General features: G+C 40.8%; 1 long non-coding RNA gene across 2 annotated transcripts in view; it reads left to right on the top strand.

Annotated features, from left to right (window-relative positions):
* Window positions 1-26737, top strand: part of LOC144600638 (uncharacterized) — a 67648-nt gene that overhangs the window by 34284 nt on the left and 6627 nt on the right. Inside the window, exon 1 of one of the 2 annotated variants that reach the window (XR_013548163.1) lies at window positions 19396-19492. The exons of the other annotated variant lie outside the window; for it this stretch is intronic. This is a non-coding gene — a long non-coding RNA (uncharacterized LOC144600638). Of the gene's footprint in view, window positions 1-19395; window positions 19493-26737 lie in introns of those variants that run through there. 2 annotated transcript variants of the gene reach the window in all.

Genomic DNA, 26737 nt, shown 5'->3' on the forward strand with positions numbered 1-26737 from the left:
CCTGTCCATTCCCTTTCCAGATGCTGCCTGAGCCGCTGAGTTCCTCCAGCACTTTGTGTGTTTTGATTAAGGTTGCAGCGTCTGCAGTTTCTCGTGCCAACATTTTGGTTTAGTTGTATTCTCTCTTGTCTCTCAAATACAAAATGCAACAGCTGCTGTATTAACACCAAGACCCAAGCTCCCAGTCTCGTGCAGTCCACCACATCCAAGATCTAGATTTTCTGAGATTCACAACAACAAGGATTGTTAGGACGCACGGTGGCACAGTGGTAGAGTTGCTGCCTTACAGCACTTATTTCATATTTTTCATATTTCAGATACAGCGCGGAAACAGGCCTTTTCGGCCCACCAAGTCCGCGCCGCCCAGCGATCCCCGCACTTGCGGCACCGGAGATCCTGGTTCGATCCCAACTACAAGTGCTGTCTGTACGGAGTTGGTACGTTCTCCCTGTGACCGTGTGGGTTTTCTCCGAGATCTTCGGTTTCCTCCCACACACCAAAGACGTACAGGTTTGTAAGTTAATTAGCTTGGTATAAGTGTGAATTGTCCACTTATACTTGGTATAAGTGTAAATTGTCCCTAGTGTGTGCGGGGTAGGGTTAATGTGCGGGGATCGCTGGTCGGCGCGGACTCGGTGGGCCGATGGGACTGTTTCCGCGCTGTATCTCTAAACTAAACTAAACTAAAGTAAACCCGTGGAAATAGAAGATTTGCACTTGCAAAGCCATCTTGGTAACGTACCTAAGTGAATCCCAGCAACTGTTCACTCTGGTTGCAGCTGCTGAGACCCGCAAATCCAAAAGTAATATCTTCAGCACACAATTTATATAAAATAAAATCCCATTTAGTCTTGAGCATGAGTGCAAAACACACGATTCTCATTTATATGCAAAATATTTTTCACGTCAATTTCTGGACAGGTCATCTATCGGCACCAGCAATTATATAACTCGCAATTATACTGTTTCCCTGGTTCTTACATTCCCAAAGTCAATGCACACCACAGCATTAAGATCATAACACATGGTATCATTGCAACACATTTACCATTAGAATTTGCATAAGTTTTAAAGAAATAGCCCCTCAACCAGTTTTGAAGAAAAATCTGATGGTAAATGTGGTGTAATGATATCATATGTTCTTTTATTACATTTATATTTTCTCCCAATTAACAATTTCACTCAGTATTGTGTCAAGGAAAACAGTCTTTCCTTTGGTTAAAATGTTTGTATTCACTAAAACCAATAAATAAAAATAAAAAATGCTATCTAATGATGCCACATGATAGAATTCTCAAAAGTCCGCTCCTTATTTGCACTTTGACACAGATTAATATTTTGGTCTTTTGGTCTGGTTTTGTGTATAGCCCTGTCTGTACCATATACCATGAACCAATTAAGATAAATTATTAGTAACAAGAATGACAGACTGTTACTGTCAGGAACAATGACTGGAACCAGAACAAGGTTCTGCACTTTAAATTTGGATGAACGCCTCCGCAATAAGTAGTGGGAAAATTGTGACAATCTTTAAGAAATACAAATATTATCAGCTCAGAATACACAGAGATGAATCCACCATGAGAAACATCTTTTAAACACATTTTCAAAGTTTATATTGAGTGTGTAATATTAACCGCTAGCTGCTTAAAAATTATTACTGTCTAATGTTGTTGTCTTTTGATAAAACATATCTATGTTCTTAAACAAAGGTCTCGACCCAAAACGTCACTCGTTCCTTCTCTCCAGAGATGCTGCCTGTCCCACTGAGTTACTCTAGCATTTTGTGTCTATCTTCTATGTTCTTGAAATTGTGCTTCAAATGGAATTAGCTACTGATTGCACAGTTGTTTGAAATTCAGAGGGATACATGATGGACAATTGTTCCAATATTGCCTATGAAAAAAATGTTTAAATGATACAATCATCCAAATTTTCAAATATTTAACTCAGTGTCCTCCCTCCATGTGCTTATTGAGAAATGTATGATGAGTTCATTGCTCCCATTAAGTTATTTTGAAAGGAATTTTAAAGCTGTATCTTTGGGGCGAGTTTTGATAGCTGAACACTACAGGTTCCAGTCGGAGCCATCAGTTTTCATCCATTGAAAGTCGAGCACATCTCAGCTTTCATCACCTGCACTACTGAACACAACAGCCTGAAGCTTTGCACCTGCCTCTGGATTCCCGATGGAAACCAATGGGAGATCCCAGTCTTGCGGACACACTCTGGCATAGGGGAGTCATTGCAATCTTATTCCCGTTCAGATGATTTCAATAGGACTTCTGGGCCTACAATGAAGACTCCTGGGCCAGGGTGGCACAGTGGCGCAGTGGTAGAGCTGCTGCCTTACAGTGCCGGAGACTCGGGTTCGATCCTGACCACGAGTGCTGTCTGTACAGAGTTTGGGCGTTCACCCCGTGACCTGGGTAGGTTTTCATCTGGTGCTCTGGTTTCCTCCCACACTCCAAAGACGTGCAGGCTGGTAGATGTAAATTGTCCCTAGTGTGTGTAGGATAGTGTTAGTGTGCGGGGATTGCTGGTCGGCGTGGACTCGGTGGGCTTGTTTCCGTGCTGTATCGCTAAACTAAACTAAACTAAACTAAACTAAACTAAACTAAACTAAACTAAACTAAACTAAACTAAACTAAACTAAACTAAACTAAACTAAACTAAACTAAACTAAACTAAACTAATCTAATTCAACAACATGATATCATTGATGGAACACAAAGCTCCACCTGCCCACTTTGTGTTCCAGCGAGGTTCAGAGACAGGGAGAAGGAGGGAGAGCCTCAGCAGTGGATTACTTGTGGTCTACTTTCATTGAGCAGATTCATTCCTCAAATACAAGGTAGAGATGGTCCTTGAAATCATCCCCCCCACCCCCTTCCCCACCCAAATTCAGCCCAACTGAGTGAAGACAGACAGTGGGCTAGGTCCAGCAAGCTCCTACTATGTTCTTATCCATTCTATGATATGTAGGTTACATTTAACACCTTCAACTTCTGTTCTTTTGAAATTGTCAACCATCCAAAATCAAGATTTGATGATAGAAGATACGTACATAAATGAAGAAAGCCAGAGGGCACAATGCTTTACATCGAGGGGTGAAATTTGGAGCAGAAAGTCATTTTATCGATGGGCAGATTGGACAACCAGACAAAAGTTCTGTGGCTCAGTTTTAAGAACAAGACCAATAGCAAGACCTTCAATCCCTTGTGCTTAGTGTCAAAACTCCCCATCCACTTAATAAGCCCTTCCACTTTCAGCACTTCCACTTTTACATAAGTCTTACAGATCTCTTTTTGCATAAATGGCACTTTTCAATAAAGTGATGAGAAAAAAAATTGTTTTCCTGAAAAGCATTTTGGAAAAAGATTGGGAAATCAGATGCGTTGATCTCATCAGCAGTGTAATAATTGTTATATAAGTGTAAATGTCACCAGTCTACTCCAGGTCAATTCAAGTCACTTTTTTGTTGTAACATATCAAACAGGATTGGCTTTAACCCCGTACGCCCAGCAGAAACTGAGCAGACGGACAGTTAAAGGTGAGATAAGGTGGGTTGTCTTTCCTTTTGTAACTTATAGTGCTTTTCCAGTGTTCTCAGTTTCAACCGGGGTCAGTAGGCAGTTTAGTGAACACTCCAAGCAGTCAAAGTCCTTATGATCTTGTATAAATCAGGGTGACAATAATTCAGTGTAACCGGGACCTGAGTGGGGAAGACATGTTGCATTCCAGCCAAGCTGAAGCAGATGTGCAACTGGTCTGCAGACAGAAGAGGCCCTTAAGGGGGGATCTATGAATTTTCCTTTATGCAGGCAAAAGAATATGAGCACTCATTCGAGTCCTGTAAGTGAAACTGTAACCCCTCGCCTACGCCCATCACATCTTCCAATAGATGTAAAATTTAAGCATGCACCTCCTTGGTCCATTCCAGATCAACCAAGGTCTCTTTTTTGTTGTGACAAAATTTCAATGGCAACCAATTTTAGGAATGCCTGCAAACAAATGGATCTTGTTGTTGTCACATTACTTGCTTTTTTAGAAGGCTCTAAATTCTCCCTCAACGATTCAATCAATGGGTAGGTTTACAAATGCTAATGGATGACAGCAATTATTGTTTGACAAGACAAATTCCAAGGTAATATTTGTTGATGTTAAATTAAAAGTCAATGCGTTCTTGTAGTCCAACCATGAAGGGTGCTTTTAGAAGAGTTAATATTTCACTCCTGCCATCAGGAAGAAGGTATAGGAGCCTGAAAACTATAACTTCCAGGGTCAGGAACAGCTTCTTCTCAATAAACATAGAGTCATAGAGTCAAAGAGTGATACAGTGTGGAAACAGGCCCTTCGGCCCAACTTGCCCACACCGGCCAACATGTCCCAGCTACACTCGTCCCACCTGCACCCGTTTGGTCCAGATCCCTCCATATCACCAATATCATCATCAGGCTATTGAACACTATGAACTTCAACAAAACGCCAAACTATGAACTGCCTTGATTGCATGAGGGACTTGGGGCTTTGTTTCTGATTTTGCACTATATATTTTTTTTACTTTATTGACCCTTTTTTGGTTATTATGGTATCTGCTGATTACTATGTTTGCATGGAAGTAAGGATTTCATTGTTCCATTTTGGGGCACATGACAATAAACCACTTTTGACTCGATTCTTTTAAGAACATTCGTTTAGTTTAAAGAATGAACATTGAAACAGGTCATCCAGCCCACCCAGTGCATGCCAAACATGGATCACCTGCTTACACTAGTTCTATGTTACACTAATCCCACTTTCTCATCCACTCCCTACATATTAGGAGCAACTTACAGAGTCTAATTAACCTACACATTCATGCATCATTGGGATGTGCGGGGAAACCAGCACACCCAGAGAAATCCCATACGGTCACAAGGAGAACATGCAAACTCCACATAGACAGTACCCAAGGCAGGGAGGCACCAGCTTCAGTTCAGTTTCAGTTTAGTTTATTGTCACGTGTACCAAGTTACAGGGAAAAGCTTTTTGTTGCATGCTAACCAGTCAGTAGAAAGACAATACATGATTACAATCGATCCATTTACAATGTATAGAAACATGATAAGGGAATAACGTTAAGTGCAAGGTAAAGCCAGCAAAGTCCAATTAAGGATAGTCCTCGAGTCATAGTTAGAGAAGTGTTGCTGTAGGAATAGATATTAAGAGTGTGGAGTGATTGTAATATGAGATTGTAGATCTGCTTCTGTGACTAGTATGCAAATAATCGCCTCTGTTGGACGCCATCTTGGAAGCACAGCATTATCAGCTGTGTCACTGTGCTGCCAACTAGGCCAGTAATATAAGATAGAATTTCTGAGACAGCATATATGCAGATAGGAAGAATACAAAGTTTCTACAAGTCATCCTCTCTTGTAACTCAGTAAATTATTTCATACCCAAACATGGAAGAGAAAAAAGTAATCAGAGCAGTGTCATGAAAAAGGTCTTTTGAATTCCATTCTATTTCAGACATTGAACAATTGTTTCTGTTAGAGGTGGAGAGTATTCATTGTCCTTTTTGTTACCTTTCTTAAGGTCATAAGGTCATAAGGAGTAGGAGTAGATTTAGACCATTCGGCCCATCAAGTCTACTCCGCCATTCAATCATGACTGATCTTTCTCTCCCTCCTAACCCCATTCTCCTACCTTCTTCCCATAACCTCTGACACCTTTCAGCTTTGACCACACCGGCCAACATGTCCCAGCTACACTAGTCCCACCTGCCTGCTTTTGGTTCATATCCCTCCATATCACCAATATCACCATCAGGCTATTGAACACTATGAACTTCAACTGACAATTACTTTAATCTTTGCCATTTGTCATTCGGCTTAAAGCCCTTTAGTCCCCCACATGTAATGTTGCCACATCTGGATGGATGTTCCTGCTGATGTCATATGCCAATGTCATTCTTCAGTCTTGAAGAAGGGTCTCGACCCAAAATGTCACCCATTCCTTCTCTCCAAAGAGGCTGTCTGTCCCGCTGAGTGAATCCAGCAGTTTGTGTCTATCTTCGGTGTCATATGATTCTCCGCTCTCACAGTACTACCAAGATGCATTGCCTTTTCACACCAACTGAAAGCCAATACCCTTCATTTTCTAAAAGGACTATTATCAATCAACACCTTTTACTCCCCAAATAAATATGTTTCTTGATAGTGAGCAAAGGTATCCATTAATACTCAAGTTTTTATGTGAGTCATTTTTTTAATTACCTTTGGGTTTTTTTCCTGGATAGGCTGAGCATTGTCCTAAAGATGTGATTATGTGATGTATGTATGTGTGTATGTATGTATGTATGTATGTATGTATGTATGTGGACTAGATTGTGCACTGTGGACAGTGTTTGATAAGTAAGTTTATTTCTGAAGCATAATATAAATAGCTGGAAGAGCTAGATGGACATCCTTGGGAACAAACATGTATTCATATGGCATATCCATATGGCAACGATATGGCAATTAAACCAGTACACAAAAGGACATCATAAACCTTTAATAAAAACAGAAAATGTTCAAAGACTCAGCAAGTCAGGCAACATCTGCAGAAGACTGTCAAAGATTATCTCCCTACCCACAGATGCTACCCGACATACTGAAGGTTTCCAACTTTTTTTTGCTTTTATTTCAATTGTCTACAATGTTTGATTCTCATTAGTACCCTTTGTTTTTGTTTTCAAACCTATCTGCTAATTCTGTACAATTGAATTGAGACTTTTCAAGGTGACTTGATAATGTAAGCTCAATGTATATCAGTTAGAGCCTTGATTTAGAACCAGTATTTGGAATCAATAGATCTTATTTGGCATCTGGGCAGGAGGTTGGGGAGTAAAGTTAAAGACTGCCATCTAGAGAGGAAGCCATGTACAGTGCTCCAAATGCTGGAATGTGTTCATAATCTGGTTTGAATCTGTAAAGTTAAACTTTCTGGCTATGGATAATTGCCCTCCAGTTGAACTTTGGGGCATCAGACCAACTAACAAATCTTTTGGGATGATGACGTATTGTATATATTTACACTCTATGCTCTTGGCCTTCACGTTATGCAACAAAACTCAACAATACACTTAGGACTACAATGTTTCTTAATCAGTTTCATTTATGTCCAGTATTAACTACTGTGTTTCCAGTTTCCATGGTTGTAATTGTATCTAGCATTAATTCAGGAAAGTTATTGAAAGTTAAGTTCATTATCAAGTTGTCTTTCGGTACATTTCCCATTCCCTTGGACTATCAAAAGCTGTTCTGTTTACATTGTAGAGGATTTTGAAAGTATTATCCTTTTTTGTTATATGCTGTGTTTAGTAAGTACCCAAAACTCCCATTTTGTAGATCATCTGTATTGCTACGCTGTTCCATTAGAAAGCAGCAAAATGTAAAGAGTTAAATGAATTTAATTTATTACTGGTTGGCAATTTTTAGATGTTTTGTACATGTCAATTGTTTTACGATTCCATGTAGAACTTCAATGGCCATTGAGAATGCCCATGTTTTTTTCATCAGTTTTATGCTTCACCTTTCAAGTATTGTTCTTTTCCTGTGATACAGTTCATTCGGCACTAATCATCACCCAATCTAGAGGAAACCATTTTACACACGCGATCTTGGAAGCGGTAGCAGAATATTCAACCATGAGGGTAGTGTGGTTGAAAGCAACTGAGTCTGATCCAACACTCAGGCAACATGGACACATAAGCTGATGTGGCAGCAATCACTAAATAGGGATAGAGAACTGGTACCTGTTATTTCTTCCCCTCTTAATCTATACTAGACCAAGTGGACCAGTTGGGCACAAACCTCTCCTGCATTGGTGCAGCACCCTCTCCTCCCCCCATCCCCCCCTTCCCTGCCCCTCCCCTCCCCTCCCCCCTTCCCACTCCCCCTCCCCCCTCCCCTTCCCCCTCAACTCCTCTTATCCCCCTTCCCTCCCTACGAGATAGATTTAAACTTTAAAACGTGAATAACTTTAAAAATATAACACTGATTTCAATGAACCTTCTTCCATTAGCACCAAAGGAAAGATGGTGAGTAAGGTGGGCCTAAAATTGTTGTGCTATCATGTACCGTTTTGGCTGTAGTTCAGGAACAAACAAAGAAACAAACGAGTGTTTTAGTATATAGATATAGCAGATCTAATTGTAGTGGCTTCGTGGCTGTGGCTAGTACATTGTACCTTTCAATTGAACCTAACCCCTTCCTGATCTTGACAGTTCCTTGTTAGCTTAGCGATCGTGTTAGTAAAGACAAAGTCTGCAGAGTTTTCACCGACAGAGTCTGGCGAGAGGCCTGTCTCGGTAGGCTCATTTACTCCCTCATCATTTGGCTTCTGTCATTTTTACTATATCTTTCATCTGTGTTTCTCACTCGCACCATCTGTTAATCTCTCTCACATCATCCATCATTTCTCTCACATGTACTGCTTCCTTGCTGTCTATAACTTAAGATGACTGTAAACACACGAGACCTGAAGATACTGAAATCTCGAGCAAAAACAACAAACTGCCGGAGGAACTCAGCCAGTCGGGCAGCATGTGTGGAGGGAAATACAGACATTATTTCAGGTCAGAAATGTCAACTGTCCAATTCGCTCCATAGATGCAGCCTGACCTGCTAAAGTCCTCCAGCAGTTTGTTAAGATGACAGCAGCTCTTTTATTTCCTCTCATGTCAGTACCTTCAGCATCTCTTGCTCCCCTCCACTGGACTTCTGTTCTTCACACAAAACAAAGCATTTTCTTAACACAAAATTTAATTTCAGTGCAGATGCAACTGTTCATCTGCAGAGGTACTGTTGTTGTTCCCTTGCTTCCAATAATATCACACTTAGTAATAAAACAGTCAAATATTAACAAGAGTTGCCAATATTTTAATATAGAAATGAAAATGCAAGCGCAAGATTTTTGTTATTTGACTTGTTGATTCATTGATCGAACGATACTGCATAGAAACAGGCCCTTAAGCCCACTGAGTCCATGCTGACTATTGATCACTTGTTCATACTTGCTGTGGGCAAATTGGAGGTTATGTTTCCAACATGATATTTCACTTTTGCATCCATTCCCTACACAGTAGGCACTGTGGGAATGTTGGAAACATAACCTCCAATTTGCCCACTGCAAGCCACCACACCCATCAATAATATTATAACAACCTTGTAATTTTCACTGAACACCTCCGCTCAGTCCGTCTCAACCAACCTGATCTCCCAATGGCTCAGCACTTCAACTCCCCCTCCCATTCCCAATCTGACCTTTCTGTCCTGGGCCTCCTCCATTGTCAGAGTGAGGTCCTGCGCAAATTGGAGGAACAGCACCTCATATTTTGCTTGGGCAGTTTACATCCCAGCGATACGAACATTGACTTCTCTAACTTCAGGTAGTCCCTGCTTCCCCTCTCTATCCCCTCCCCCTTCCCAGTTCTCCCACTACTCTTCCTGTCTCCGACTACATCCTATCTTTGTCCCGCCCCCTCCCCTGACATCAGTCTAAGGAAGGGTTTCCAGTCAGAGCTGAAGGCATAACTAACTTAAAGTATGATACATTATGCGAGTTGAATGAATGAATAAATGAATGATATTTTATTATCACATGTGACGTGTCACAGTGAAATTCTTTGTTTTGCATACCCAATGTATGCAAAGAGTCGGCACATAAAGGGCGCCGACAACAAACGTTACAAATTATTCCATTTAGTCCCCAATGGTCCCCCTTTGTTCTCTCGGCGCCAACCCCCCATGCCAGGCCCCTCTCTGTCCTCGGAGCCCCCCCCCCCCCCACACCAGGTCCATCTTTGTTCTCTGTGACCCCCCCAACCCCCACGCCGGGTCCTCCTTTGTTCTCGGCGGCACGTGTGACTTCCGGTACCTTCTGTCCACCCGTCCTCAACCGCTGGGACCCGCGACCTAGACGGCCATTGCTCACCTTCAACCATGTCCTTGAACGCTGGCTCTCTCCTCGATCTTTCACACAGTCATGAACTGCACATGATCCTGCACAAAGTCTATATCCATTCACTCCCTGCCTGTTCGTGTGACTGTCCAAATGCCTCATAAACAAAAAAATACATTTATAAAACAATGTTCGGACATAAATTGTCCACAGTCTTGGAGTTCAACATTCCTTTGAGTTTGAGCGATGGATATTAGCAACAAGCAACTTTATAATTTTTTTCTTAGTTCAGCAATTACACAAGTTAAGAATTTGTGTGTTTGATGATATTAATATTTCAAATGGATTGTTCCCAACATTTGACAGCAATGGAATCACAATGTAATTTACCACTATCAATACCAATTACCTTGCAAATAGGAAATATTTGATAATAATAATATATTCCTTTATTCGTCCCACACCAGGGAAATTTACAGTGTTCCAGCAGCAAAGTGGATAGCAAGAGAGCAAGAGATCATTAATTATAAATAAAAGATACATAAATTGTCATCAGTTTTCTGTGTGTTCTTTGCTGTTATTGTTGACTCGTTTGCTGGGAGCAGTGCAGGTTGTGCAGTCTCACAGCAGCGAGAAGGAAGGACCTCCTATATCTCTCCCTCATTTAGTGATTAGTTTGTGTTCAAAGTTACAGGAACATTGGCTCCTCCATACCAAACAAAATCTACTTTTGTTCATTTTGACATTTTTTAAAGAAATATCTGACGAAAAGACGTTTGTTGGAAATTTTATTTTCGAAATTTGGGTATGGTCACGACCAGACTGACTTGCATTGTCATTTATTGAAAAATAACTGGAAACAATTGCAGTCAAGGCTCACCAGAGTGAAGTAAAGTGAGTGGCAATTGCAGTGCGAAAAGCTGAAAATTCCCTCCTAACAGGAACATTTCCAAAGTAATCTGGTTCATGTCTTGTAACATGGATCACCCTTTCAGTGTCCAGAGCTTTATTTTAACTTTAAATTATCTGATATGATCTAATATACAATGTGGAAAAGTCAACAGATTAATCAGCACATGTAGACAAGTTCTCTTTGGTTTATGTTTAATGTATTTGAAAAATCATTCTTTGGACTGTCTGTGAGGACACAGCAGCTGTTCAACAGGGAGCCTGTGAGAAATCTTCCAGGCATAAATTCCTCGAGCATTTGTACAGGAACTCTGAGTAGCAGTTTTGTGACTAACTATTTCAGTTTGTCCAGTACATCAAAAACAACTTTTAAAAATGTAATTCCGCCCAGGGATTAAACTGTTAGCTTTACTTCCACTGGCTGAGTGATGGAGATCTTTTAACAGCCTAAAGACTTTAAGCCTCAGTGCAAGACTTCACATAAGACCCTTAACACGGGGAAAGTCTTTTAATCCTCTAGGACTACATGGTAGCTATTCAACTTTATCAGGAGACATGATAAAGGATGCTAATATACTACTAGGTTTTGTATTTGTTTGTTTACAGCACATTTCAGTGCCTCGAATCTTATCAAAATACAGTACCTATAACAGTGCATTGAAATACAACAGACAGTGTTGTTGGTATTGAAAAGTCGCTGACTGATGGCAAGTGGCGATAGGCATTATGTTACAAATCAGGCTGATCTCAAAGACATGTACATGTATATTGGGGAATATCAAATATGTATTACTTGATTCAACAAATCTGCAAAACTTTCATATGGAGTTCAAAGTAGGCAAATATGTCATCCAAATTCGATCTCAAAGAGTCAGAATTTCTGAAATGTTAGAAACTAGAAGCAAAGTGAAAAAGATGCATTTACCTATGCAGATATAGAAAATAATCACAAAGACACATGGAAAGCCAGTCTTGATATCTAGAGAATGAAAGAATAAGGTGGTGGATGTTCTATTACAGTTTTACAAAGGCCTGATTAGACTAGAGCTGGAATGTTCAGCTCTAGGCAACATGTTGTAGGAAGGGTTTGTTAGCCTGGGGCAATGCACATAGAATTACCTAAATAATGTCTGGGCTATAAGAGTTAAATGAGAAGGAGAAACATTTGCTTTTAAGTGGCGCATTTGTCTCTCAGGGTATACAACCACAGGAATAGGAATATGATTCATCCATTTGTTTGGTAAAGTACCACTGTTTTTAAAATAGTTTATTGGAGAGAAAGATCCAGGACACAACAATAACTTGTCTGTGCTGTTTGTTTCCAATCATACTTACAATACTTTCCAACAGCAAAATAACCTGCAGAATAAAGTCATAATCAAAGATGATTCCTGACCCACTTAGTGTCCAATTGTAGACATGGTACTGCAGTTCTACTGCAAACTTCTTGAAGCTGTGATGCCAAAATGTTTCTACCTAGGTAGCCTAAAGCTAACTTATATGTGCCTGTGCATTTTTTGGATTCAAGTGACTGACAGTCAATAATACTCAATTGCGAGAAGCTCAAGCATCCATACCCTTCAGAGATATCTGAATGGGATGTCAGTCAAATCAGTGGTGGGCGCTGAAGTGAAAAGGTCAGCACAGAGCTAATGGATAGGCACTCCAAAAATGACAAATTTACACCGACCAGACTGATGGGAGAAAACATCCTGTGTTTGGCAAGGGTTACACTGTGTTCACTTTCATTAGATATGCTTTGTAAACCTCAGTTCCCTTGTTTCTTTTAATGGTCCGTGTACAGAATTAATCAAGGGGGCTCAGCCAGACACCATATCCATTACAGACTATGCAGATGGGCACATATTGAACTGTATGCAGATTATTCTGGTTGATCTCAAGTTGATTGATATATCACAGTGGTAAGCAATACTCTGACAACGGACTTCTTGCTTGCCAATGAATTTAGTTCGTATTAAAAGCAGGACATCCAATCCATTGAATAAATAAATTTGGAGTCCATTCTTATAGCTTTTGTTAGTCCATTTTCAGTGTTTGAAGGCCGACAGTTTGGCACGGGATTTGTCGGTATCCTGTGTAGGAAGGAACTTCAGATGCCGGTTTAAACCGAAGATAGACAAAAAAAGCTGGTGTAACGCAGCGGGACAGGCAGCATCTCTGGAGAGAAGGAATGGGTGATGTTTCGGGTCTGAAGAAGGGTCTCGACCCAAAACGTCACCCAGTCCATCTCTCCAGAGATGCTGCCTGTCCCGCTGAGTTACTCCAGCATTTTGTTTCTAGCTTTTGTGGGTATCCTGTTGGGGTGGATCAGGGATGCTCTGTGACAAGCTTAAAACAGCCAGAGGATTAGTTGGTTTGACCAAGTGACCTTGTGGGAGTAGCTGTGGTGGGGTGGGGGCAGGGGGGGGGGGCGGGGTTTGTTGGTCAGTGATGGGGTGGGTGGAGGTTGGGTGAGGAGGCCTGGCCCCTGGTGATGGGAGGCCTCAACTACAGCAATGTTTCTGTGGCCTGTTTTGTGACTGAAGCGTCTTATCAACACCACGAGATGAGCACTTTCTGAAGCTGTGGCTGATGAGAATTGTGTTAATCAGCCGGGGATTATCTGCAGCTCAAACTATACAGCTTCTAATTCCTCCTTCATGAGTGCAGTTTAAAGGACTGAAAACTGAACTGCATGCAGTCCATACAAACAAGAAGTGAGTGTCATCACAGCTTTTAATTAACCTTGCTCTGGTGATGCGCGATGGTGTGATGGAATGAAAATTGTCACAGTACTTGTGGACAAAAGTTAGAAAATATAAAAAGGACCATTCCAACACAAGAAGAAGCAGAAATAAAAAGACAACGAGGGACATTAGAAATACAGAATGCATGATTCGTTCTAATGGATCAGAAACTGTGGTTATCTCTTGTATGGCAATTGCTTCCTAAACTATAATTTCTATTTGAAGATAGACACAAAAAGCTGGAGTAACTCAGCGGGACAGGATGACATTTCTTCAGTCCCTCTCTCTCCATCCCTCCCCCCACCCAAGTCGCATTAGCTTCTCGTTCTCACTAGCAAACAGCTGACAATGGCTCGTTTCCTTTATCATCGTTACTTTTTGCATATCTTTCATTCATTTGTTCGAGATCTCTACACACCTTCTATATCTCTCGTTTCCCTTTCCCCTGACTCGAGTCTGAGAAGGGTCTCGACCCGAAACATCACCCATTCCTCTCTCCAGAGATGCCGCCTGTCCCGCTGAGTTACTCCAGCTTTTTGTGTCTATCTTCGGTTTAAACCAGCATCTGCAGTTCCTTCTTACACATTTCTATTTGAAGAACAAGTTTACAGAATGATTTTGACAGCACACACAAAAGTAATACGATGTCCCATGGAACTCCTGTGTTAAACAAAATAATGCAAAATCCCAGGAAAATGTCAAGGACTGGAGGAAAATCTTACAGGTAACCCAAATATCTGCGAATGTGATGGAGTATGTTTTTCTAATACAAACACTTAATTTGCACTAATATTTCCGCGACAAATGCCACCACTTCATTCTAATTTACTTCAATTAACTTCACGGGCTGTAAAGAATTTTGTGGGAGCTGCTGTATAAATGCAAGGTCAGTTTCTTTTACATTCCCATTTTGATTGATTGTTTGACTGACTAAAAAATACCGCATGGAAGCAGGCCCTTCAGCCCACCTAGTCCATGTGGACCATCGCTCAGCCGTTCTATGTTATCCCAATTTCGCATTCAAAATTCTCTACAGCCCAGGGGCAATATTCAGAGGCCAATTAACCTACAAATTGGCAAATTGTAAATGAATGGGAGGAACATAATGCAGAGTGAGTCCATGGAATCCTGTTTGGAAAGGGAATAGTGTTCCCTGACCTCTGGTCACCAGCCTCATTTGGCTTTGCATCCTCACTCCCTCAGTTACTGCCAGCAGGAACCTTTGCCTAGCCTGAGGTAATCCTCACTGCCAGATGGCCGTCTCTTGGACAGGAATTAGTGATGATGCAGAAAGTGGGAAGAAATGAGGGGCTTCTAAAATTCCACTGTAAGTGAGCAGATCAATAGAGCAGACTGACCCACAATGCTTCCGAACCTTTATGTGCTACATCATCCACCCCTTGGTTAGTCAAACAAGCTTTGGACTCGGTAGAATTTAGCAATACTTCTCCCCTGAGAAATGATATAAACAGAAAATGAGTGAAATTAGATTTACCAGCGCAAGAAGTTGTCTTGTTGGTTTTAGTGATTCTTTGCAAGTTTGGTGAAGTAATGAAGTTTAAATTGTGCTGTTACGTAAATATAATCTGCTCATGTATGCTTGCATAAGGTTGATTAAGTTTTATCCACACCTATTTAATTATTCACCCAATTGCAATTTCAATGCAACAATAATTTAAACGACTAAATTCTGTTTCATCCAAAATGTGTGAATGATTTTTGATACCATTCCTCATTGGTTAATTGCAGGAACATCCAGTCTACAACACATACCCCAAGTCTTTCTGCTGACTGGTTGGCATGTAATAAAAAAACTTTTCACTGTACCTAGGTACACGTGACAATAAATGAAACTAAACTAAGTTAAAAATTTTCAACAAAAATTTAATAAATGAACTAATTATGTTTCCACTATAATAATTGTCCTTCAATGCTTGTTGAGCAGTTAGCAAGTGACTCAACTTGCGCGCAGGCCCTTTAATGAACAGCATTGATAAAGCAATATTGTCTCTGAACAGTTCTTGGAAGAAGCGAGATGGATGTGAACTAGGATCTGTGTAAAATATTAGGAAAATTTAAATCATGAGGAGAGGCTTGGAAGGTGAGTTTAAGAAATCACAGCATCTCAAAGCAACTATCATCAATGTTGGTGGGCAAGAGGATATCTTGCAGCTCCTGTTCCTTCACTGTAATTTCACCAGAAATACAATGGAAATTCTATTTACACACATCTTAATACCTAGTGCTCAGACAAAGCTGGCAGATAAGTGACAGCTTAACTCAATGAATGGCACTCCTGCCTCTGATTTGGAAGATTGTGGACTTACCTCCCAAGCCAGACCTTGAGACTGAATTTAAGTTAATAGAATTGAATAGAATATCCACTATTCTATTGAAGGAGTGCCACTTTGTTGCCAGTTTGGATGAATTATCAGACTGAGGCTTGATAATACTGCACTGTGTTTGGGAAGAACAATGTTTTATGTTACTCTCACAGCTTTCTTCCTAGGTTTCTGAAATAGGCAAAATCTAATTTTCTGAAATTTGGGTGAGAATTTGGAATACTGCTATAAGTGCAAAGGACATTTTCATTATCTAAGTACCCTAACTTAGCCTAATTCAAAGTGTAGCACAAAATAGGCCCCATCGCGCCTGAAAGCACAAAGGTCCCAAACAGAAAATGCTAGAAACATTCAACAGATTGGGCAGATTTGTGCAGATTTGGGCAGATATTGTGGAAATAGAAGCAGAGTTAACAGTTGAAAGCCATTTTTCCATCCTGTTGATAGAGGGGTCTTTGAATGAATTGTTAACTTCTGTTTTCCCTTGCTTTGTTTGGTTTCTCAGTATTGTTTATTTTGTTTAGTTTAGAGATACAGCACAGAAACAGGCCCTTCAGCCCACTGAGTCCATGCCGACCAGCGATCCCCATACACTAACACTATCCTATACACAAGGGACAATTTACAATCTTTATCAGAGACAATTAACCTACAAACCTGTACATCTTTGGTGTGTGGGAGGAAACCAGAGCACCAGGAGAAAACCCACTGGGTCACGGGGAGAGCGTGCAAACTCCATACAGGCAGCACCTGTAGTCAGGATGGAACTCAGGTCTCTGGTGCTGTAAGGCAGCAACTCTGCCGCTGCCCCACCGTGCCACCCCGCTGGTTACTCAGCTTTTTAGGTTTCTCGAATCACAAGAGTAATGTGCGTTTGAAAAATGTTCTTCACACTGCTGAAAAGATGACTATCATGGATTGGCTGTTACTGTTTCAGCTGTGTCAAGGGAGTTTCGGTCTGTGGATAACTTGTGCTGTGTTGACAGGGGAAATTTTAGCATCAGAACCAACGCAACAAAGTCCACTCACCATCATTGATATCTCTGAGTTTGTGACGTATCAAGTCCAATTAATTTTGAATCCATTTAATTCAAATTTATTGAATTGTGACTTCATCTCCGGTCCAAGCAGCAAGCTCATTGCAGAAAATGGTGGCAAACACTGCAATGTGAAAAATCTGAACTCAAAGGCATGATGAGCAACAAAATGGTTAGTTAAAAGGCATGAGATCAGCTTCAACGTGTCTTTAGGATGAATGTACACTCAGAAGGAACAGAATTATCACCTATTAGCTACTTTCTGCACATGTCGAAGAGTTCTAAACCTGGCAGCAGTCTGATCTATGGCATTTTTCCCACAAGAGGTTGCCTTATCTGACATTGTGACCTGACAATTTTCTCAGTAACCTTCACTGGACACGTTGTCAAAGTGACATAGAACAAGATATCATTAATTCCCTGACACATTTCTTCAGCTCAGTTCACTGGATGGCCACCCACAGAGATAGTGCTATTTTGTTTGTCTTGAATGTTAACCCTTCCATTGGCTCATTATGTTGAGCAATCGATGCAGCACATAATATTTACTTTTGTGTGTGTGTCAATTCAGAAACTATCAACGACAACAACGGCTAATTATAAAATACTATGTTAAGACATTAATTCGCCCTTGTTTGATTTTAACAGCTTAATTAACAGGGCACTGCACAGATATAAATTGTCGCTGGATAAGAACAGTCACACAGCACCTGGAAAGAAATTCTACTTCGCAGACAACTAATTTGTAAGGGAATAATGATATTTTTGTGAACACTCCCAAATACAATGCTAATTAATGTATGAGAACGTTGGAAGAATTCTTGCACAGTTCTTATTTTGTATATGTTTTTTATTCTAAATAGTTTATTTTGGTTAAAAAGATTTATTCACGTCTGAGCTGGAAAATGTGGGTAAATGGGTTGCCTGACCAGTCCCATTCAAATGTTTAACTTCATGACATCTTTCCTAAAGCTTCTTTATTGTAAATGTTTGTAATTGTGAAGGAAAGATAAGATATAAACTTGTTTCAATGACATCTGAAACTGTATCAGTTTTTGTTCTAAGTACCGATCCAATGAAAATTAACTTCAAGCTAATTAATTTCAAACTACATTTTCAAACCAATTAATATTTGGCCTGAATACCTGTGGAGAGAAACATAAATTAGAAGGTGTAATTTTTAATTGGTATTATGAGCATCATTTTTGAAGGAATTGTTTTGCTTTTTAAGGGGAAAAAATTGACTTAATGGTGAGTGGACATACATTACTCAGTGGTCAGTGATCTTTGTCCTTAGTTCAAAGCTACATTTGGTAGGTAAACTTAAACTTAAAGCTAAATTTAAATGGTGTGGTTGACCTCTAATGCAAAGCTGACCGAGGCAGGTGTATATCCATATATGGAATTGGAATGCAGATAAAGCTACGGGCCAGACTTCTAACCACAGGAATTTTGGATGCTGTGAGAAAACATAGACAAATTGACCAAGGATCCAGGGGAGGAGTGAAACTGTGGCCTCCCTTGTCATGAAGTGTGTTTCTCACAAATCCGCCAATCTGATGGAGTTTCTAGATGCATGGCCTAGATACAAATGCTATGGGTACGCCTATTACTTGTCAACCTTGATGGAAGTCAAGATAAGATCATGGGAAATGGATCTCCCTGTTGCATTAAATGAGAAAGGAGACATTTCTCCAACTTTCAAAGCTCTTGAGAAGAACCCTCGTAATCCTCAGGTATCACAAGCTGGGCGTATCCAAGTTGAAGCATGAAATCTTCTATTTAGAAGCTAGCAGATTCCTGTTCTCATCTGCTGGCTTTCAAGCATAGAGCAAAGTGTAGGTTTAAATGCAGTCTTCTGGTCCAGGTATATCTCAGATTTGAGATACCTGCACTGTGCAGGTAACTCCTCATGGAGTCTATGAGGCCAGTACATACTTGATGAATGAATGAATGAATGAATGAATGAATGAATGAATGAATATTTTATTGTCACATGTGACAAGCCACAGTGATATTCTTTGTTTTGCATAGCCAAGGTACACAAAGAGTCGCCACAGAAAGAGCGCCGACAGAGTATCCCACGTCAGGTCCTCCTTTGTCCTTCATCCTCCCCCCCCCCCCCCCCCCCCCCCCGCATCATGATGGTTCCCTCATGCCGGCTCCTCCTTTGTTCTCAGCGCTATGTCCTCCGGCACCCACGTGGTCAGTCCTCGACCAGCAGCACCATCCTCGACCTCAGCCGCCGGCCCGACCTTGGCCAATGTTCGCCAACCTCGACCGGCATCCTCAACGACCACTGACCTCAACGACCGGCGCCCTCGACAAACGCCGACCACTATTGGCGGCGCCCTCATCGACCGCTGCATAGACCTCCTCGTCGATCGCCAACCCGACCTCCCCGACGACCGCCACCGAGCCCACTCCTGACGTCTCCACAGCGCCGACCCAGTGTCTGGTCGCGGGGCTCCACCGACCCAGAGATTGGCCGTGGGGATCCGCCGCTCGGCTTCTTCGTGGCCTCCTGGTAGGTGTCTGCCACTCCTGGCCTCCTTCCCCAGATTCCCACCTCTTAGACTGAGAAATCTAGTAGGCTTGTCAATACAGGAGTCTGTAGATTGAGTCCAAAAAATCTTGTTTCTATTTCCAACACTTTAATCACCAGGAATAAATGCATCTTGGACATAAAATCAGTATAATTAAAGTTCTTAGAGGAAGTTAAAAAAAATAATTCTGGGCATAGTTACTTTGGAAGTGTTGAATATGATAAATAAAATTTATGATTACTGTTTTACTGTTAGCTTTGACCCACTGGTTGTTCTTGAACTAGGTTGACATATATCATAAAATGATAAATATTTTTATTTTTCGTATGTCAAGTGAAGTGGTATGAGATCATTGAAGCGTCACATTCCATCTCAGAGTATTGAACGCAATAAAAACTGAGAGAGATTACACTTTTGGAACGACAGTCTTGCAGATGAGAGTTTAAGCTTTGAGTCACAGGGGAGATGAGTTGGCAATTTTTCTAGGACAGTTTTTTAAGGGAGCTTGCTTTGGATCTTTGGAGTCTTTTTAAAAAATGTTAACCTTGATGATAATTCAACAATACTTCATTTGAAGTGCTCGCCATGTAGCTGAAATTAAACCTAACAAGTGACATTTCTTCAAAAAATATCTGGTGATTTTTTTACAAAGTGTGCTATTCTATTTTAATGTTTTACCATGTAAAGTAAGTAGATATACATTGCATGAAAAGTTGCAGTATAGATCTTAATTTTGCCTATGCGTGCTGTAACATTCATCATTGAATGCATACATAGATGCCCAGCTTCTATGGCTGACAATCAAATACCGGATCCTGGAAGCTTTTGGTTATTACATTGTTTACAGAGTACTATGTTTACATATTCTGGTGTGCTGCTGCAAGTAAGAATTTCGTTGTTCTATCTGGGACATGTGACAATAAAATACTCTTGACTCTCTTGCCTCTGAAGCGTAAATAAGCCACATATATCTGGTAGACACAAAATGCTGCAGTAACTCTGAACAAGGGTCTCGACCCGAAAAGTCACCCATTCCTTCTCTCCAGAGATGCTGCCTGTCCCCCTGAGTTACTCCAGCATTTTGTGCTTATCTTTGGTTTTAAACCAGCATCTGCAGTTCCTTCATACACATATAATCTGGTGTTCAGTCTGTTGCAAGGACGCATGTGAAAGCAGTAAATGTACAAGCCCAGCAAAGAAAGTACAGAAGTAAAGATGGGAAGATTGTGTCCAATGCGTCCAATCTGTGGGAGTGTAGGTCAGGATGTGTGTCCGTGGTGATTTACAGGTTGGGAGGGATCGCACTGACCTAGGTTATCATACCCTTTTGGCTCTGGAAATGCCTGAAATTTAATGTCTCCGTGCCAAAGCTGAAAAAAACAGAATGCTTATCTCAAGTCTGTTTACAAGTGTCTCGAAAGTCTCTTGCAGGCAATCAATTTAACGGAGTATTATTTTTGCAAACCTTTAGAGTAAGTGAAAGATCTGTGGCTGGAATGCTCCTATCCTTTGATTGTCCCAAAACCTTTTAGCGCAGTATATCCAATCTCGTCGAATTAAATAATATATTCATGTCCATCTGTCAGGATGCTTTTCTTGACTCTGACATGAAATGAGCTGTTTCTTCCCCATTCAAGAGAAATTGAGAATTATTTCTTGAAATAAACATAGACAGCATTCAGTAATCGAGGGTGCACTGGGGAAAACATGAAGGACATGAAGGCACATGAGTGCTGTGTTAAAGGATAGAATCCTTGCCATAATGATGAGGCATATAAGCTCAAGACTAATGAAGCTTATTTGTATGCGGTGTGCATTCCATACACTCATGCCATTACATTGTCAGATCATTTGGTTCATCTGTCAAATGTGCTGCTTTCTCCGCAGTGTCATTACAGGTAGACATCATCCTCGCAGTTTGTGTTAGGCCCTTCCAGAGCTCCCACTCCTCGTAGATGAGATTCTTATTATAAACAAACAAGCACTTCAGAAGGTATCATTTGACAGCTTTGGTAATCCCAAGAGCCATTTTTATCAGCTGATGGGTCGAACCCAAGGCCTGTAGAGTTTCCAAGCACTGTAGGCTGCTTTGATGCTGAATAAATTAGTCTGTTTTCCATTTACTGACCATAAAACAGAAAAAAAAAAAAGATTTAAAAAAATGTTAATTATTCTCATAGCCGAAATGTGGAATAGGCTATTCATGGCTAAACTTCAGGTCTAGCCAAAAACAAATAATATGAATGAGTTTCAATCTAATTTAATTTATTAAAATGCACACTAATGTAAGTTAAAGCTTTATATTACGTAAGTTAAAGAATAACATCCAACTAAAATTGTAACATAATTTTTTTTTGTTAAAAGAAATCAAATGAAAGTGAACATTATTTCAATGAACTAGTCTTATTTGGAAAATATACTTCGTCTTGGTGGCCGAAGAACCTCCTCCTGGTTCACAATGAATATTCCACAAAGGAATGATTTTCATGTGTCAGTTCCAGAAAAAAACACATGACAGAGTTTTGGGGTTATTGCCTGGCCTTTTTGGACCACCCCATAACCTTTGACTTTAATTGACATATCTTTGAAAGATTGCAGTCATATAGAACAAAGAACAGTACAGCACAAAAACAGGCCCTTCAACCCATAATGTCAGTGCTAAAAATGATGCCAAGACTAGCTCTAATCTACCTCCACATAATCCATATCCTTCCATTCCCTGCAGATCCATATCTCTAGCCAAATGTCTCATACATGCCACTATCGTATCTGCCTCAACCACCACCCCCGGCAGCGTGTTCCAGGCACTCACCACCCTCTGTGCAAAAAAGGTTGCCCTGTATCTCCTTTAAACTTTGCCCCTCACACCTTAAAGCTACGCTCTCGAGTATATGATATTTCCATCCTGAGGAAAAGGTTCTGACTGTCTATCCTATCTATGCCTCTCTTAATTTTATATAACTTCTATCGGGTCTCTTCGCAACCTCCGGCGTTCCAGAGAAAATAATCCAAGTATGTCCAACGTCACTCTGTAGCTAATCCAAGCATCATTCTGGTAAACCTCCACTGCACACTTTCCAAAGTTTCCACATAATTCCTGCAATTGGGTGACCAGAACTGCACGCAATACTCCAAATGTGCCCGAACTAAAGTTCTATAAAGCTGCATCATGACTTTCTGACTCTAATACTCTATGTTGCCACTTTCAGGAAGTTATGGACAGTCCCCAAGATCCCTATGTACAGCATTGCTGTTAAGGGTCATGCCATTGATTGTATCATGCCACAGTTCACACTTGCTTGGATTAAACTTCATCCACCATTTTACCATCCATTTCTATAGCTGAGCCTTATCCTGCTGCATACCTTGACAGCCTTCCTCATAGTCCGCAACTCCAGCAATCTTGGTGTAATGTGCAAATCTATCAACCATCTTGGCTATATATCACAAACATCAGAGGTCTCAGCACAGATCCATATGGAACTCCACTGGTTACAGATCTCCAGCCTGAATATTGTCTTCCACAGCCCTCTGACTTGTCTCAGTCAGACAGTTCAGAATCTATATGACAAATTCTGTTGATCCCGTGCATCTTAGTTTTCTGAAACAGCCTATCATGGAGGACTTTAATAAATGCTTTACTGAAGTCCATGTATATAACATCAACTGCCCTACCCTCATTGGTCACCCTCATCACCTCCTCAAAAATCTCAATCAATTTAGTAAAATACGACCTGCTGTGTTCAAAGCCATGATGAGTGTCCCTAATTAATCCATTCTCTTCCAAACAGGAGTAAATCCTATCCAGAAGAATATTCTCCTATAGCTTGGCACGGGATTCACTGGTCTACAATGCCTTGGGTTCTCTCTACTTCCCTTCTTAAATAAAGGAACAACATTAGCCATTATTCAGTCCTTTGGGACCTTGCCTGTGGCTAGAGAAGATGCCGAGATTTTTGCCAAGGCTCCCGTAATCTCTTATCTTGCCACTCTCAAATACCTGGGATAAATCCTATCAGATCCTGGGGATTTATCCAACAATGTTCTTCAAGACCCCCAACACCTCCTCCTTCTTAATCTCAAACTTCCCTTGCATTGTAGTATTCTCCACACTGATTTCATTGTCGTCCATGCCCTTTTCCTCAATGAAAACAAATGCAAAGTAGTAATTTAATACCTCGCCTACATCCCAAACTCCAAGCTCCTTTATCCTTGAGCAATTCTACCTTCTCCCTGGTTATCCTCGTGTTTAATATACATATAAAAAGCTTTAGGATTTTCTTTAATCCAACGCACCAGGTCGAGCTTGTTGTTTCTTTTGGCCCTTATAAACATCTGCCTGAGGTCTTTCCTCATTTCTTTATATTCCTCAGAGACCCTGTCTGATTCCATCCTCTTAAATCTTGAATGTGCTTCCTTTTACTTTTGGAACAGGTTTACAACCTCTTTGGTCATCCAAGGTTCCCTTACTTTTCCATCCTTATCACTCCTCTTTGCTGGAACATGTTGGTACTGAACTTCAATCAACTTTTTAAACAACTCCCACATGTCAGATATGGACTTGCCCAATAACAATTGCTCCCAGTTTACCTTCCCAAGCTCCTGCCTAATAAAGTTGTAGTTTCCCTTACTCCAATTTAGTACCTTCTTGCAAGGTCCAGTCTTCTCTCTATTCAAAACAATCTTAAAACTTATGGATAGCCACAAAAAGCTGGAGTAACTCAACGGATCAGGCAGCATCTGTGGAGAAAAGGAATAGGTGACATTTTGGGTCCAGACCCTTCTTCAGGCTGAGAGTCAGGGGAAAGGGAAACCAAGCAATATGAAAAGGTACATGGAGCAAATTTATGAAAGACATGTAAAAAGACAGATCAAAGCCATCAACGATGATCAAGGAAAGGTGAAGCCCACAATGGTCCATTGTTGGCTTAAGGAAGGTGATCATGAGTAAAAGAATAAGCGAAGAGATGCAAGGGTCACTTGAAGTTAGAGAAATCAAAAATCATACCGCTGGGTTGTAAGCTGCCCAAGCGAAATATGGGGTGCTGTTCCTCCAATTTGGCCTCACTCTGACTCACTCTTTTCAATGCTCTTCCATTGAAACACCGTTCCCCTGGCCAGGCTCATTTCCCAACACATTCCCTTCTCGGGTTGGACTATCCTCATACAGTTTCTAGAAATTATTTTGGTTGCACCTCACAAATTGTGTCTGGTACTGAGCAAGTCCCAGTCAATATTGGGGAAGTTAAAGTCACCCATTAAGACAACCCCATTGCACCTATTTTGTTTCTAAGTAATACCCATATCGCCTGAGTAGATTAATCCTCCAGTATATCCCCCTCTGACAGCCACTGTCATAATCTGCTTGATAATTTTGCAACTCTTCTAGCTTAAACAGGCTGACCCTGCAATACCACCAGGACAACGGGCCTTCATGGTCAGATCAAGATCCCTGCACTTACAACTACTGGGTCTTGAAAATGGCACCAAACTGGCGATGCTGTATACTGTATTAGTGTACTATTATACATTTGAGCTGTATCTGAAATGTATCTAAGTGCTTATAATAATAATAATAATAATAATAATATTCATTTATTGTCGTTGCAACAAGTGCAACGAAATTAAAAAATAGCAATCCTGATGGTGCGTAAAAAACATATATGCAATAAATGCAAAACAAATAAATACCAATATATTAAATACAAAAGTTTTAACAGTGTGACCTAGTGCAGAAAGTAGTGTTCAGTTCTCGTATGGCCCTGGGGTAAAAATTGTTCTTGAGTCTGTTTGTTCGGGATTTGATCGACCTGAAACGTCGACCAGAGGGCAGAAGAACAAACAGACGGTGGCCGGGGTGGGATGGGTCTTTTATTATTTTTCCTGCTCTACTGAGGCAGCGCAGGCTGAACAGGTGCTCCAGGGGCGGCAGTGAGCAGCCGATGATCTTCTGGGCTGTCGTGATGACCCTCTGAAGGGCCTTCCTGTCCTTTTCTGAGCAGCTGGCATACCATGTGGTTATACAGTATGCCAGCACACTCTCGATGGAGCAGCGATAGAAGGACATCATGAGCTTCTCCTGCAGGTTGGTCTTCCTGAGGATCCTCAGGAAGTGGAGTCTCTGCTGTGCCTTCTTCACTGTGGTAATGGTGATATGTATAGTGATATGTATAGTGTATAGTATAGTGATAGTATATATATATATATATATATATATATATATATATATATATAGTATATGTATAGTGATACTTGCACTAAACTGTGTACAAAAATTAATTTCACTGTACCATGTGACAAATATAGGACCATCTCCAAAATCACCATCACCAGCTCACCTACCCTGCCTATTCTGCCTTTGAAACCTACGTAATGTACTGTACGGTTACTGACAATGTTGGTTCTGCAAGAAAGTACTAGTGGGTTATTACTAATGTAGTTTCTGCAAGATTTTCCAGATTCACTGGCAGGTTAAATGAGCTGATGCCAATGTTTTCTCCCAATCCAATGCATCCAGGAATCGACTTCCTGATTACACTGGCAGCTTCGATGGGCAGGCCACATTGTTTTGTAGGCCCAAAAGCAAACGTTCTATTCCAAGTTTCCAAAATAATTGTGAGGTGGATATGAAAACTATTTGAGGATGTTTTCAAAGGCCTGCTGGAAAAAGCGTAACATGTCCAATGACGCACAAGAATCCTTGATGCGTGGCCACTCGAGATGGAGAAGGAGCATGTAGGACGGCATTCAGCATCTCGAGTCATCTGGATCACACACAAGCCTACAAAATGGTGTAAGAAGCACCTCGGCTTCCAAGTTAACCAGCCCGCACATCCCCTCAAGTCATTCCTCCCCAATCAGTGCCAGAGTCTGCGGGTCTCACAATGATCTTATCAACCACGTCAGAAGCCACAGTGTCAGAAACCACCAGCCATCCTTGACCCCAAGGGACTGCCTACAAAGAGATGAGATGCTATTTTGAGCTTCTGAAACAATATAGTGAAAGCTATTTTTAATGAACTCATAATGAGATGTTTTTAGATTACTGTGTTATTAAAATGCCATACAGTGCACAGCTGTGTTCTCCTTTAATATCAGCTACATTCGTTTTTGTTTGCTAATCTTTATGCATGTAATTTAGTCTTATTAATAACATTTTTCAATTAAATCAATTTTCAAACTAGAAGTCTGCAGAACGTTATTAAAGTTATTAAAATATTCTTCAG

Source organism: Rhinoraja longicauda, chromosome 1 (genome assembly GCF_053455715.1).
Source record: "Rhinoraja longicauda isolate Sanriku21f chromosome 1, sRhiLon1.1, whole genome shotgun sequence".
In the NCBI taxonomy this organism is placed as follows: domain Eukaryota; kingdom Metazoa; phylum Chordata; class Chondrichthyes; order Rajiformes; family Arhynchobatidae; genus Rhinoraja; species Rhinoraja longicauda.